General features: G+C 40.5%; 1 long non-coding RNA gene across 1 annotated transcript in view; it reads right to left on the bottom strand.

Moving 5' to 3' along the window:
- The window catches only part of LOC144281227 (uncharacterized), a 49,778-nt gene that overhangs the window by 13,924 nt on the left and 21,113 nt on the right, over positions 1-14,741 (bottom strand). Inside the window, exons 2-3 of the long non-coding RNA XR_013349742.1 lie at positions 8,438-8,577; positions 6,878-7,041 (exon numbers count right to left, since the gene is read on the bottom strand). This is a non-coding gene — a long non-coding RNA (uncharacterized LOC144281227). The remainder of the gene's footprint in view (positions 1-6,877; positions 7,042-8,437; positions 8,578-14,741) is intronic.

Raw genomic sequence — 14,741 nt, 5'->3', positions numbered from 1 at the left:
TTGGGGATTTTATTTTCGGATATCTTTAAGTGTTAACAACCTAATTCAATGGTAGTTAATTCCACTGTCATGATGTAATAGCACCATTGACTAGTGAAATGCAAATATAAGATTAACCATTTAAAATTGAGCCTCAATAATGATTTGGCCTGCTTGCCCATGCATGCCTTCGGAGCTGAGATAAGCAAAAACTGCCAAACAATGAACCCAGTAGGGTGTATTGGTGAGAGCTACAGGCTTTGGCAAGGCAGGTAAAAAGCACCCTATCATTCCAATTTGGATGAAAATTCGTTTCTTCTTCTTATGTCTAAAGAAAGCTGGGAAAGCCAGTGGTTCAGTGGTCTCTACTCTCACCTACTTTGTGTCTCCTACTGAGGGCCCAGCAGCTTGCTTTATAATCTCATTTTTGTTAGACTTCCGGATTTCGTCAAAATCTGCCTCGATATTTTGTGTTAATAATTATAGTTAGGGATAGAGCCAGCCCTGCTTTTGACTTCAAAGGTGCACAATTTTTCAAACCAGACATTTGTGAATCTGGGTCAGGAAAGGCAGAGCAAAGCTGATCTGGAGCTCTGGTCGGCTTCCCCTTGCCTCACAGTGTGGGCACTCTCAAAGTGCAATAAACAGTCCGCTCCAAAGAACAATGCCCTCATTGTAGGAATCTCCGGGTTCCAGAGCCTGAGCCTTCCCTACACCCGGCTAAGTGTGCCCCGGTGAGCAGGCCAAAGAGCCTCTGGAGAGGAGACTCTGAGAGCCAGTGTTTTCGGCAGCTCCTCTCCCAGCCTGTCTGAAGGAGTCTAATTGGATGCAGCTGGATTATCCCAGCACTCTGAACTTGAATTTGCTTGCAGAAGGTGGGGAAAAGCAGTTCCTGTTACATTTTGAGCCCCCAGGCCATGGGAGACTTCTGGGGTAATGACTGGGAATCTCTCTGAAGTCACTGTGTGCATCTACCCAACTGCCAGGACTCAGCCATGTGACAGTAAAGTCACGCTTCGAGAATGCCTGCAGATTACATTTATCTCCAGCTGGAAACACTGGGAATAAAAATTACTAAGAAGAATAGTAGTAAAAATTGGTAGCATCACTTCTCAAAATACTTCCTCTTTTCCTCTTGTATTATCCATTGATTAACTCTATTAACTCTATTCTGAAAATGAGATGTTTTTAGACTGGAGTTCACACAAAAGAGGGGTAGCATGGCGGGAAGCACATGATTAGGTTCAAAATTAAGCTCAATTTAGGTTCAAAATTAAGTGAGTTACCAATAGTTAGAACTTGGGCAAGTTACGTAAGACCTCTCAGCCTCTGTTTCATCTGGTTACAAATGAGCAAATAGAAAAGCACTCCACAAATTGAAACAAGGGATTAAAAAAGATGTGATCAGATAGTCATAAAATTAGACTTTTTCTTTTCTTTACTTTCTTTGGTTTTGGTAGACCAGAAGTTACATGTCTATGTGACTCTATTTCCTTCCAAGAGGTTCCTTCAAGAAGGAAGAAAGCTTATTCCTATAGTATAGCAATCCTCAGGCCACTTTTGACTTCAAAACTGGGAATTGATGGGATGACTGGCTTATGAACCACTCGACTTTGTATGATGTGATTTCATAGTCACATTCTTTTGTGTATATTTATTTGTATCCCCATTGGTAAGTCACTCTATTTGTCTGCTTGCCTTGCCTTTGGATGATTTTTGGCTCTTTACAAAAATCAAATCTATTCTCAATGTTCAAAGATTCAGCATCAGTGAAGAATGGATAAAGAAAATGTGGTTTATGTATACAATGGAATATTACTCAGCTATTAGAAATGACAAATACCCACCATTTGCTTCAACGTGGATGGAACTGGAGGGTATTATGCTGAGTGAAGTAAGTCAGTCGGAGAAGGACAAACATTATATGTTCTCATTCATTTGGGGAATATAAATAATAGTGAAAGGGAATATAAGAGAAGGGAGAAGAAATGTGTGGGAAATATCAGAAAGGGAGACAGAACGTAAAGACTGCTAACTCTGGGAAACGAACTAGGGGTGGTAGAAGGGGAGGAGGGCGGGGGGTGGGAGTGAATGGGTGACGGGCACTGGGGGTTATTCTGTATGTTAGTAAATTGAACACCAATAAAAAATAAATTAAAAAAAAAAAGAAATTGTAAAGTCTCTTCCTCCATATCTTAAATCAGTCCCTTACACATTCTGAGCAATAACTATGAAAAGATTCTATCTTTCCCAGTGAGCTGCTCTATAGGACAGAGAATTATGTTAATTAGATGTTTAATCTAGGCCGTGTTCTATGTTAGGTGTATAACACACATAGCTGATTTTATCACCATAATAATACTGGAGATAGGTAATGTAATGTCTAGTCTAAAAATGAGGATGCTGAAACCTGAATATTTTAACTTCTCTCACCCACCAGATCAATAGGGAGCTGGAATTAGACTCTAATTCTCCCTATGTTCAAAGTCTGCATTCTTCTTCCACCAGACTTCTCCATCCGTGTGGATATATAACGGGCCTCATCATTTTATAGTCAGACCTCCTTTATTTGTTCATTAAACCACATTTATTGGCCCTTTCTGTGAATGTGATCCCAAAGGTGGTCTATGAGACACGCTGACTTCTCTGGCTCCTTATCTCCAAAGTGTCCCATTTCCCCAGGGCCTCAAACTAAGTACCACGACAGGGTCACGTGTTTAATGATTGTTGGAACTGAATCTGATACAAAATTAATTCCTTGCATGCCACAAATCAATAGTGCATTGTCCTCAGAACAACCATAGTGATACTTCAACTGGACTCAGGTAAGACCAAAAGGTCTAGCTCAGAACTTACCACTTTGTTAACTGTCATCCTGGATGCATACATATGCATGTAATGTTGGAAAGTTGTGCCAAAAGCAGCTATATCTCAACTTTTATATGCCCTTGGGCTTTCATTAATATTGGAGATATAATTCTGTGGATCAAAAGTAACATAATTTGTCGCCCACTTTGAGCCAAGGTGAAATAACAAGACTACATTTACCCTCCCACTTGAAAAAAATAAAAGTCAAACTAACAAAATATAGGAGAAGATAATTTTCAAGTATACATTAGGCAACACAAGACAGGGATCAGTGAGAGACAGAAAACAAATGACTTTAATACTTATTATAAAGATGCAGTTATCGAGACAGCATGGTATTAGTGCAAGTATAGGAAGACAGATCGATAGAACAGAACAGAGTCCAGAAATTGACCCACACGTATTTGGATAAAGGATTTTCAACAAAGATGCAAAAGTAAATCAGAGGGAAAAGGATAGTTTTTCCAATAAGTGATGTTGCAGCAATTTGATGCCCACATGCAAAAATAAAATAAGGATAGATCTGTGTCTTGCAGCATACACAAAAATAACTCAAAGTAGATTATTGACTTAAATTCAAAAGCTAAAATTAAAAAGTTCAAGAAGAAAACCTTTGTGTGCTTGAGTTAGGCAAAGCTATGACATTAAAAACAGGATCTATAAAATAACAAATTGATAGATTAGACTTCATCAAAATTTAAAACCTCAAACTCTTTAAAAGACCTTGTTAAGAAAACACAAAGAAAAACCCAGGAATGGAGAAGAAAATTTATGAAGCATGTATCTAACAAATAACTTGTATCCAGAATACATAACAAACCTTTAAAACTCAATAAGAGGGATCCCTGGGTGGTGCAGCGGTTTAGCGCCTGCCTTTGGCCCGGGGCGTGATCCTGGAGCCCCGGGATCGAAACCCATGTCGGGCTCCCAGTGCATGGAGCCTGCTTCTCCCTCCGTCTATGTCTCTGCCTCTCTCTCTCTCTCTCTGTGACTATCATAAATAAATAAAATTAAAAAAAAAAACTCAATAAGAGAAAATAGAAAACCCAAAAAACCTGAGCAGAGTATTTGAATAGCACTCTGGTAAAGGAGATAAAAGCACATGGAAAATAAGCTCTATATCATTAAACATTAAGGAAATGCAAATTGAAAGCACAGTGAGGCACTGCTACACACCTATTAAAACTGCTGAAATTAGAAAGAATGACCATACCAGGTGTCGGTGAAGACATGAATCTCTGCACTGCTGGTATGAGATCAAATGGCAAACCACTTTAGGAGGTAGTTTGGGAGGTATATCAACTATATGACCTATTGTTCTTCTCCTTACTTCCTCAAGAGAAGAGAAAGCATATGTCCATACAAAGATTTGTTCAAAAATTTTCATGGCAGCTTTAATTGCAATAGACCGAAACAGGAAATAATCCCAATGCCAATAATGGGTGAATGGATAAACAAATAGTGGTACATTCATACTATGGAATAAAAAGAACAAAGTACTGCTATGCTATGGATGAATCTGAAAATAATGATGCCATTTGAGAGCAGGTAGAGGAAGAGGAGCATGCTGTGCGATTCCATTTAGATACTGTTCTGAGAAACATGAATGAATGTATGGTGAGAGGCAGCGTGCCACGGTAGGGGTGCTCAGAGAAGCAAGCAAAGAGCAATGACAAAGGGGACACAGGAACCTTTCGGAGGTCATTATTTTGACCATGATGATAGTTTCCTGAGCATATACATCTGCCAGAACTTATCAAATTCTTTAAATACATTTGTTCAGCTAATTGTAAATAAAAATAATTAGTACGGTTTTTAAGAACAGCTCTACTTAAAAGTGCAATCAATCTTTTAAAAATCACATTTCCAAAAGACTAAGAAAAAACATTTTCTGATGAAATATTGATTAAATTGTCCAAAATAAGCTGCAGGATATGACTGTTAAGCAGCTATGCTTGTTCTGGTTGGCATCACAGCTAGACAGCCTGAAGGAAAAACAGTGACAGCTTACTGAACAGAACTCAGCGGAGCGAAAAGTCCCTCCAAACCCAAGTGTGTCCCTCATAACTATTTTACAGTGGGAGGAGAGGCAGCTCTTTCTAGTTCCTTGGTGTGCATTTCTTAGCACTTGGAAGGGCCTGCTGACTTCCAGAAAGGCACAGGTGAAACTGCCCTGATGGTAGGTGGGCAGAGCAAGAAGCTACAGAAACATAAAAGCCATAATAAATCCAACTATCAACTCAAAATAGAAGAAGAACTGGAAGTGTCTTGCCTCCTTCAGCCACATGATTCAGTGGTCCCCACTGGAGGTACAGAAGGGCTTCAAGTTCTGATAATGGGTTGGGGCACTTAACTCAGAAAGGCCAGGGGGACACCTGGGTGCTCAGTGGTTGAGCATCTGCCTTTGGCTCAGGTTATGATCCTGGGGTCCTGGGATGGAGTCCCACATTGGGCTCCCCACAGGGAGACTGTTTCTCCCTCTGCCTATGTCTCTGCTTCTCAGTGTGCATCTCTCATGAATAAATAAATAAAATCAAAGAAAGAAAGAAAATAAAGAAAGAAAGAAAAAAAAAAAAGAAAGAAAGGTGGGGGGGAGCAGAGTCCCCACCCTGCCAACCTCATGCTCAGGGCAGAAGTAAAACCGAACCCTGGTACTTGCTTCTTTCCTGTGTCTCTGGACATTCATCCAATGCTAAGAGACAGCACAAAGCCTTAGGTCACCCAAGGTGGGCCTCAGAAGACCTGGGTCCTGTTCTCCCTCTTTCACTATTTCCAACCTTCTCCTTTCTGTCTCTTGACTGTCCTGGTTTTCTTGTCCTCCATCTTCCTTTTCCCTGTCTCCTTCCTTTCTTTCCTCCTTTGCCTTCCTTCCAGTCAACTTTCAAAGGTCTTTGAGCAAAGCAGGAAATACATAAATTAAATATAGGAAATTGCTTTGTCAGCAAGAATTTACTAGGTGGTTCCCAATGTACTCAGTCAGGAGCTGTGATAGGCACTGGGGTGAGCAAGGGAAGAAAGAACAAGGCCCTTGAAAAAAAAAAACAAAAAAACGTAGTGTAAATCAAAGGGATGAGGATGAGCCAATGCACTGCAAAATGATCTATATATGCTGAAAGCGAATATATAAAAATCAGTGACGGCAGAAGCCCAGCAGAGAGGGCCCACAGCTTTGCCCCTCAAATCATCAGGGAAGAAGATTGCATTTCAGCTGGACTTTGAAAAAAGAGCAGAAGTTCATCAGTCCAACAAGAATAGGATGCTTAGAAAAATGGGGGCATTTCATGGAGCAATGGGAGCGCAAAAGCAGAGAGTGGTAAGTGGAAGTTTCTGTAATTCACAGTAAGAAATATAGCTGGCTGGAAGGGGGTGCGAGAATGGATTTGTGGCTGGAGCAGCCCTGAGGATGCCAATTAAATGCCTACTTGATCTGGGGTTTGGGCAAGCTGTTAGCTCAGGGGACCTAATTTATTTTTCTCCAGGAAAGGGGGGGTTTGACTAACTTACCTCTAAGCTTGGCTCTAACTCTAGGATCCATGACACTGCATGTGTCAGCAATAGAATCTCTGGTCTTTCTTGGTACATGTGTGCACCCATCAGCCCGGCAAACTCATTGTATCTTTTAAGAGTATGAATGATAAACCATCTCTCTCTCACATAAACAGAATCTGTAAGCAAATTTCTCCCCAGAAGCCAAAGCAGGGTTTTGGCTGGCCTGGCCTTTTGATGTAGTCAAGGATAAAGAGAGGTGATCTAAAAGTGAACGTTTTCAACAGGCAGTGCAGTGAAAGGAAATAGATCTGACACCCACACACCTCCGCCAGCACCGTTAAATGCTACCCTCAATGCGACAGGCATACAACATAGGTGACCATTCACCCCGCACGTCCTCCCTTGTCCTTGTTCTCCGGAAGGGTAACACGATAGTAGGAGATTCAGGACAAGACCTACAGAGAACTGCAAGCTGGTCAAGAGCATTATCTCTGGGTTGTGCCTACTTCCAACGCCCCATCCTGTGGTCTCAGGTACTCACCCTGCCCTGCTGGGATGTGTACTGGCACACGATACAACTGGGAGTTCCAAACTTTTCCTTTTGTAGAAGAGGAGCCTTCTTAAGAGGCTCAAGGGATGGATTCCAGACTGAGTCCTGAAGACAACCGAAGCCTCTTAGTGTCATGGTGGCTTCTAGGAATTGGCCTGAGAGAGATAGAAGGGGTCATGGAATCCCTGGGGGCTAGCATGAAATTCCTGCTCTGCTCTTTCCAGGCTGAACAATGCTTAGCGGGATGCTTGCCTTCTCTGCATCCCCTTGTCAAATGGGAATAAAAATATCTAGTTCAAGGGATGGCCAGAAGGACTGGAGGTAGTGCATGTGAGGGGCTTGGCATAGTGCCTGGTACCTATTCAGCCCTCACTTAGCAAGTCCAGGATGACGTATCCGTTGCATGAGGCCTACCTGTGGTTCTCTGGTGACATATAATAAAGGCATATATTATGTGACGGTACGATTAGGAAGTGAATATAGATAGAAAGTGACATACAGCCAAACTGCCCTTGAAAATCATGTAGGGAGGTACCATAGCAGGGACATATTCCTTAATAACTCCAACACAACCAACATAACCTGTTTGGTTTTGTTTTGTTTCTAATCCAACAATGTGACACCTTACCCCTTTATTTGGTTGACCACCAGATAAAGTAACTGGTTTATGTTTTAAGACAATACTCCACCCAGTTTTGTTTTTTTTTTTTTAAGAGGCATGTAATTAAGACACCTGACAGAAAGAAGAGCAGATTCTTTGTTTCCTCATCTGCCAAAAAATAACAATGCCGTACTAGGTGCCTGGCCTCCTTACAACTTTATGGTGAGGGTCAAATAAGAAAATTCGAGGAAAAAAACTTTTTAGATTGTAAGACACCTGTAAATTGAAAATATTTAAATAGATCTCTTGATGTGGTTGATGGAAAGCACCCCCAGAAATTCCTGATTGCATAAAGAAGATTGAAATGAAGAAGATTCGAAATAGTTAGCAGTCACCTCTAGTGGTGGCCCAAGTTCAGGTCTATAAACAAAGGCTAAGAAGATTTAGACATTTCCCATCTAATCACTGACATCGAAATGTGATTTTACCTAAGGAAAGTGTCACTGAACTGTTTGTATTGATCTTTTCCATGTGGGCAGAGAGTCATCTGCCTATGGGTTGGACTCAAAGAGAATCCCAGAGCAAGGTCAAGTTAATGTAACACAAATGATCTCTAGCTGATTAAAAAATAGTAATAAAGAACAGTTCTTATCTTGAAGCTACCATTTTTCTATCAGGTCTAATCTGTAGGGCTTTGTTTCTTAACATATAATAAACCCACATGCATCTTAAGTGACAGAGTCTTAAAATTACTGTCAGCAAGGCAGTGTTAACGTAGTTGTCATAGTTGTCGCTGAATGAACATTCATGAACATGGACTTAACTATTCACATTGTTTTCGCTTCTGTATCTAAAACACTATACAGTAGAATTACCATATGCCCAGTAATTCCACTACTGGGTATTTACCCAAAGAACACAAAAACACTAAATTGAAAAGATACACGTACCCTATGTTTTTGTAGCATTATTCGCAATAGCTGAGATGTGGAAGCAACCCAAGTGTCCGTCCACAGATGAATGGATAAAGAACATGTGGTATGTATATCTACACGATGAAATCTTGCCATTTGCAATAGCATAGATGGTTCTAGAGGATATAATGATAAATGCAATAAGTCAGTCAGTAAAAAACAAATACTATATGATTTTGCTCATGTGTGGAATTTAAGGAACACACGAGCAAATAAAAAAGAGACAAACAAAAAAGCAGACTCTTAACTATATAGGACAAACTGGTGGTTGACAGAGGGCAAGAGGGGGACGGGTGAACTAGATGAAGGGGATTAAGAGCACAATTATGGTGATGAGCACTGAGTGATATATAGAATTATTGAATCATGATATTGGACGCCTGAGACTAATACAACACTATGTTAACTATACTGGAATTTTATTTATTTATTTATTTTTATACTGGAATTTTAAAATGAAGAAATAAACATTTCAAAATATAGCTCTTTCAGTAAGTCTAAAACAAAAACTTGAAGTGATAAAGAAGCATTGCATTATGATGTAATAACGGCATCTCCCCATCCCCTTCCTCCTCCCCCTGATTCTTGGTGGTTCATGAGATGATGGTGTTTCTTGTACGTGGTGTGTCTTAGGTAATAGGACTTGCCTTAGGTAATGCTACAGAGGGCAGGCAGCTGAACTACACTGAGTTTTAAGATTCTTCAATATCCTCCTCAGCCCGGCTCTAGACTCATGGAACAGTTTCTGATTATAATTTAGCTTCCCCCAATACCTGTCGCTAAGAGGGGAGACTAGATGAACAGTAGACATGGGTGCCCGAGGCAGGGTGTTTCTCATCCCATACCAGTAACAAGGGAGCCTGATACCTCGTCGCACAGAGCTTTGATCAGACCCTGAGTCTGATCACTCAAGGGTGCTTTGGCAAAATGCAACATCTCAACTGGAAAAATCTGTGCAAAGGATGCCAAACCACGGTGATCTCATCTCATTTCCATCTCGATGCAAGTCTGTGCCTGGGCAGCCAGCCTGGCTCCTACAGGAGGACACTGTTGTCCTCTCTCCTTCTCTTTCTCTCTCCCTCTCTGCCAGCATTAGTATGGCCTCCTCGCATCAACTCTCCCTTTCTTGTCAGTCTTGGGCTTTGCTTACAGACCTGGTCCTTGTCCTGCCCACACCCTGCTCTGTGTGGCAGGACGGCTGACCCTATCTTCATTTCCCAGGTCCTCATGCAGCTGCTTCAGCTTGGGTCCAGCCAACGTGAGGAGGTGATAAGAGATAGGAGGCTGAGAAAGGTAAAGCTGTAACATTTCTTTCCTTCTCTCTGCCTCAAAAGCTGTCCCTAGAAGCAACATCCTCGGAGTCTGCTCTGTGTCTCTGTGTCCCCCAGGGAAGCTCCAGCTGGAGCTTGTGCAGGGTGAACCCAGGTGACCCCAGTCCCCAGCTTCTGGTTGCACCACCTTCTTCCTTTGTCTTTCCAATGGAGGGGCGAGAGTAGTTTACTGCCATCCCAATTCTTATGTTGCTTCTCTGGGACCCAGTAGGTTTCTCAGCCTTTGTCCCTCTACAACCAATTTCCTGTGACACACGGCTCTGAACCCTGATGTGATTATGAACTGCTGGAAGTCAAGAACCCCACCCCATATCTTTGTGCAGGTACATTTGGGTGGGTACTTGGCAAATTATTATTCAACTGAATTGAAAATTCCTTGAAATTGAAACTTTACGTGACCTCTAAGATGACAAAACTAATTGCCCTGAGAAGTCATTCTTTTACTTTCTTAGCATTGCTTCCTTTTTTACTTTTCTCACTCTTTTTTTTTTTTTAAGATTTTATTTATTTACTTGAGAGAGAGAGAGACAGAGCTCATGAGTGGGGGTGCAGCAGGGAACCTGGTGCAGGGCTTAATCGCAGGGCCCCAAGATCATGACCGGAGCTGAAGGCAGCCACTTAACCAACTGAGCCGCCCAAGTACCCCTATTTTTCTCATTCTTAATTGCAATAAAAGACACGTATTATAACATTTACCATCCTAAGCATTTAAGTGAGGAGTCATCCACTTTAAATGGAGACATTTGCTTCTATGTTTAAACCAAGACTTGATTTAAGAAAACTTCATGGTCATGCCATTCCCAGGAGAACAGGTGCCTGCAATTTCCTTTGAAACAATCACTGAACCCTACTTGAGCACCTAGTAGGCATCTTAAAGAGAGGACTTATATTCCTCACCACTAATCTCCACTATGCACAGTACCAGTCTCACTTTACATATGAGGGAATCAAGGTTCAGAGATGATGGCTAACTACTCCAGGGTCCCACACCTAGTGTATAACTTAGTAAAATGTAAACCAGTAAGTCTATAACTTGAAAAACTGTAAGAATTAAGTCTTTGTTACAAACGGAAAGCTCAAGGCCCATAGCAAGAGAATCTAATTTATCAGGTCGGAAGTTTGTTCACACCCTCAGTTTCTGATACAGGCAATTCCTCAGTCATGCACTGAGAGCTACTGCACTAGACCATAAGGAAAATGTATCTGTGTTAAGTGATTTCTTGATCTATCCCCAGGCCCTAGCCAAGGCCCTGGTACTTAGCCAATGACCAATAAATAATTGTAGAATTGATAAGTGAATGAATGAGTGAACGTTAACCATTTCGTTTTGAATTTAAATCTTAAACATTTTCTATTCCAATTAACTAGCTCTCATTTTAGACACCATGCCAAAGCTTATTCATTTCTTAACTCATCCAATGAGTATTTGATGAACTCTTACCATATGTGATGTGTCAATGCTAGATACAGGGGAATGTCCAGATATTCATCAAATATTCTAGACATAGACCCTATCCTTCAGAGACTATAAATTATTTCAATAGAAGAGACCAAGCAAGTAAGGACAACAGAGATCTATAATAACGTGTTAAACGGATATTATCATAGATCTCTGTGCTGCAGATGAATTAGGACCACAAAGAGGGGAGCGACCAATTTTACCTCGAAGGAATGAGATTAGAGAATGATCCTACGTAAGAGGTAATGCCCACAATAAATCTCAACAGATTGATGTCTGTCAGTCACATGTAGGGTTGGTGACAGCCTTGCCACATGTAGGTGGAAGTGCAATTGGCTCTGCAGAGCTTGGGGCTCCTTGTGGGAATCTCCCACACCAGCAGGTACGTAAAGCCATCTGATGCAAAATCATTCAAATAGTAAAAATAGCAAAAGGATTGCCCAATCGGGTTTGGTTGGGAGGAAAGAGAATTCCTCTGTTGTAAACTTTCGCTTTCCTCTCCCTGCCCCAAAGACTTACAGGAGTCTCCCCTTATCCAGTCTTCTGCTTTTCTTGGTTTCGGTTACCCACAAGTAAATGACTCTTTCTGGCTCTGGTCCGAAAGTCAGTAGTAGCCTAACATTATGTCACAACACCTCTGTTGTTCACTTCATCTCATCACGAAGGCATTTTATTATCTCACGTCATCACAAGAAGGGTGAGTGCAGGGCAATAAGATATTTTGAGAGAGAGAGACAGACCACTTTCACATAACTTTTATTACAGTATATTGACAATCTATTTTACTATTAGTTTTTTAAAATATTTTATTTATTTATTCATGAGAGACACAGAGAGAGAGAAGCAGAGACACAGGCAGAGGGAGAAGCAGGCTCCTTGTGGGGAGCCCGGTGTAGGACTTGATCTCAAGATCCCAGAATCACCAACTGAACCAAAGGCAGATGCTCAATCACTGAGCCATCTAGGTGCCCCCCCCCTTTTTTTTTTTACTATTAGTGTTGTTGATTTCTAACTAATTTATAAACTAAAACTTCATCATATGTATATATGTATGGGAAAAAGACACATTTATATATGGGGTTCAATACTACCCTGCTGAGGCTTCCCCTGGGAGTCTTGGAACGCACTCTCCAAGGGTAGCAAGGGGCTACTGTACAAACCTGAGGGGATGAAAGGGTCTTTTGGTTAACTAAACGTTCAATAAGTAAATACTTAAAATTGGAATTCCAGGTCAGGGATAGCTAAGCCCAAAGGCTAGGCTCTTATCACAACATTCACTCAATCTTCTAAGACACTGGAGAGTAAGGGCCAGAGGAAAACAAGGCTCTCGATCCAGCTTTTCCAGTATGTGGTCCCTGGGCTCTGCTTTAATGCAAATCCAAACATTTATCGAGTGAAAGTCACGTGGATGACCCTACGTTAGATGTTTTTATCCTCATGGCCTCATTTTGTCCTCAGCATGTTCTCGAAATTTGTAGGATTTCCTTCATTCAGTAGGTGGGGTACCTGAAGCTCAGGAGTAAAATGGCTTGCCCAGGACCACACAGCTGGTAAGCAGCTCACCTTCACCTACGGCAGAACTTGAACCACTTGTCATTCTTTTGTCCTGTTGCTGAGTATGATGATGTCAGGAATATCTAGATAACAACATGAATTCATACACTGGTAGACCACCTATAGCTATAAAGCAGTTTAGCTACATCTCATTTCCCTCCACAACAGTGTGTATTATCCCCATCTTATAACAAAGGTTATTGAAAGTTAAATGTGTCAGTAGTTGGCAAACCACACAGCCATGAAACAGCTGGGCTTCTTAACTTAACTCACCTCTTACTTTAGCCTGATATTTCGTTTCCATATTTGAAAGAAATCCATTTGTTTCTGGATTGTCTTTATTTCCCCAGAGTCATTATTCAAGTATAGCCATTTAATATGGAAAACTATTTTTGTTCATTTTGGAGTTAAAAAAAGGGAGGGGTGGTGGTGACATTTGATGGATTAAATATTAGTTGAGCCATAATCTGTGGCCCTGTTTTTATTCTCTTAATTTGCAAGCAGACCACCAAACCATGACAAGTTTGACTTCTGTTGAGGAACAAAAATATTTAAAATGGCCACAACATTAAACTTTCAAAATATTTGCAGCAACATTTTTCTATAAGCTTTAGTCTTACTCTTTAGTATTATCACATTTGACATAATTACACCCTGTAAATACCTCAAACTTGTAATGACATCCTTTCAAGAATTATTACTAATTATTATACTTGACGTGACAAATTAAACATGTTGTTTGACGTAATTATACTAAATAATTCAAAATGCTAATTATGCTTAGAAATAGCAATTAGCATAATTAAGTTAAAAAAATAAGCTACTGTAAATTTTGCTACTGATTCAGTATCACAAACTTGAATTTTCTAGATTTTAGTAATGATTGACTGATATGACTTATAAAATTATATCTGTAATCAAAAATAATGAGACATTTTCAATGGCTTCAGAAGGCCTGGAAGAGATGATAAGAAAATGAAATTTTGGTGGCTAGGGACTGTGCAAAAGGCCAAGTGTCTAGAGGTAGCCAGACTTAAGTGTGAGTCCCTACCTGGCCACCACTAACTGGGTAACTCCAGTCTAGAGATATAGCCCTTTGAAATATTTTTTTTCTTCTACAAATGGGCATCATATTTGCCTCTAGGCCTGATATAAACATCAGGATCTTGAAGAAATTGTAGGATCCTCATGTTGATTGCAGCACTATTTCCAACAACCAAGAAATGGAAATGACCTCAGTGTCTATCAAAAGACAAACAGGTAAAGAAAATGTGGTATATTCATACAATGGAATATAATTCAGCCATAAAAAAGAAGGAAATTTTGCCACATGACAACATGCATGAACCTTGAGAACATTGTGCCAAGGGAAATAGGTCAGTCACAGAAAGACAAATATCATGAAATTCCCCCTATATGAGGTATCTAAGATAATCAAATGCATAGAGTCTACGAATGGAATGGTGGTTGCCAGAAGCCAGGGGGAGGGGGAAATGGAGACTCACCAATAAACAGGCATAAAGTTTCAGTTCAGATAACATGTAACATGAGACTATAGTCAATGATAATATATTGTACTCTTAATTTCTAAGAGGGTAGATCTCATGTTAAGTGTTCTAACCATATATTTTTTTTAATGAACAAACTAAGGATGTAAATAGAGATATAAATTGCTGGACACAATTATAGCCTAGGAAGGGCTCAATAAATTCAGGTCTCCTGAATCTTATTCATTAAAGGTAGGCATATATTGATTGTAAAATTCCTAGGCCCCCTGGAGACAAAAGAAGAAAGATATAAGGTGAATATACATAAATATTTTAAGAATCAATGGTCCGAGGGGCACCTAGGTGACTCAGTCGTTAAGCATCCAACTCTTGATTTCAGCTCAGGTAATGATCTCAGGGTCATGTATTCAAGCCTTACATTGGGCTCC

Source organism: Canis aureus, chromosome 12 (assembly GCF_053574225.1).
Source record: "Canis aureus isolate CA01 chromosome 12, VMU_Caureus_v.1.0, whole genome shotgun sequence".
NCBI classification, from domain to species: domain Eukaryota; kingdom Metazoa; phylum Chordata; class Mammalia; order Carnivora; family Canidae; genus Canis; species Canis aureus.
This window is presented reverse-complemented; position numbering and strand designations above follow the sequence as displayed.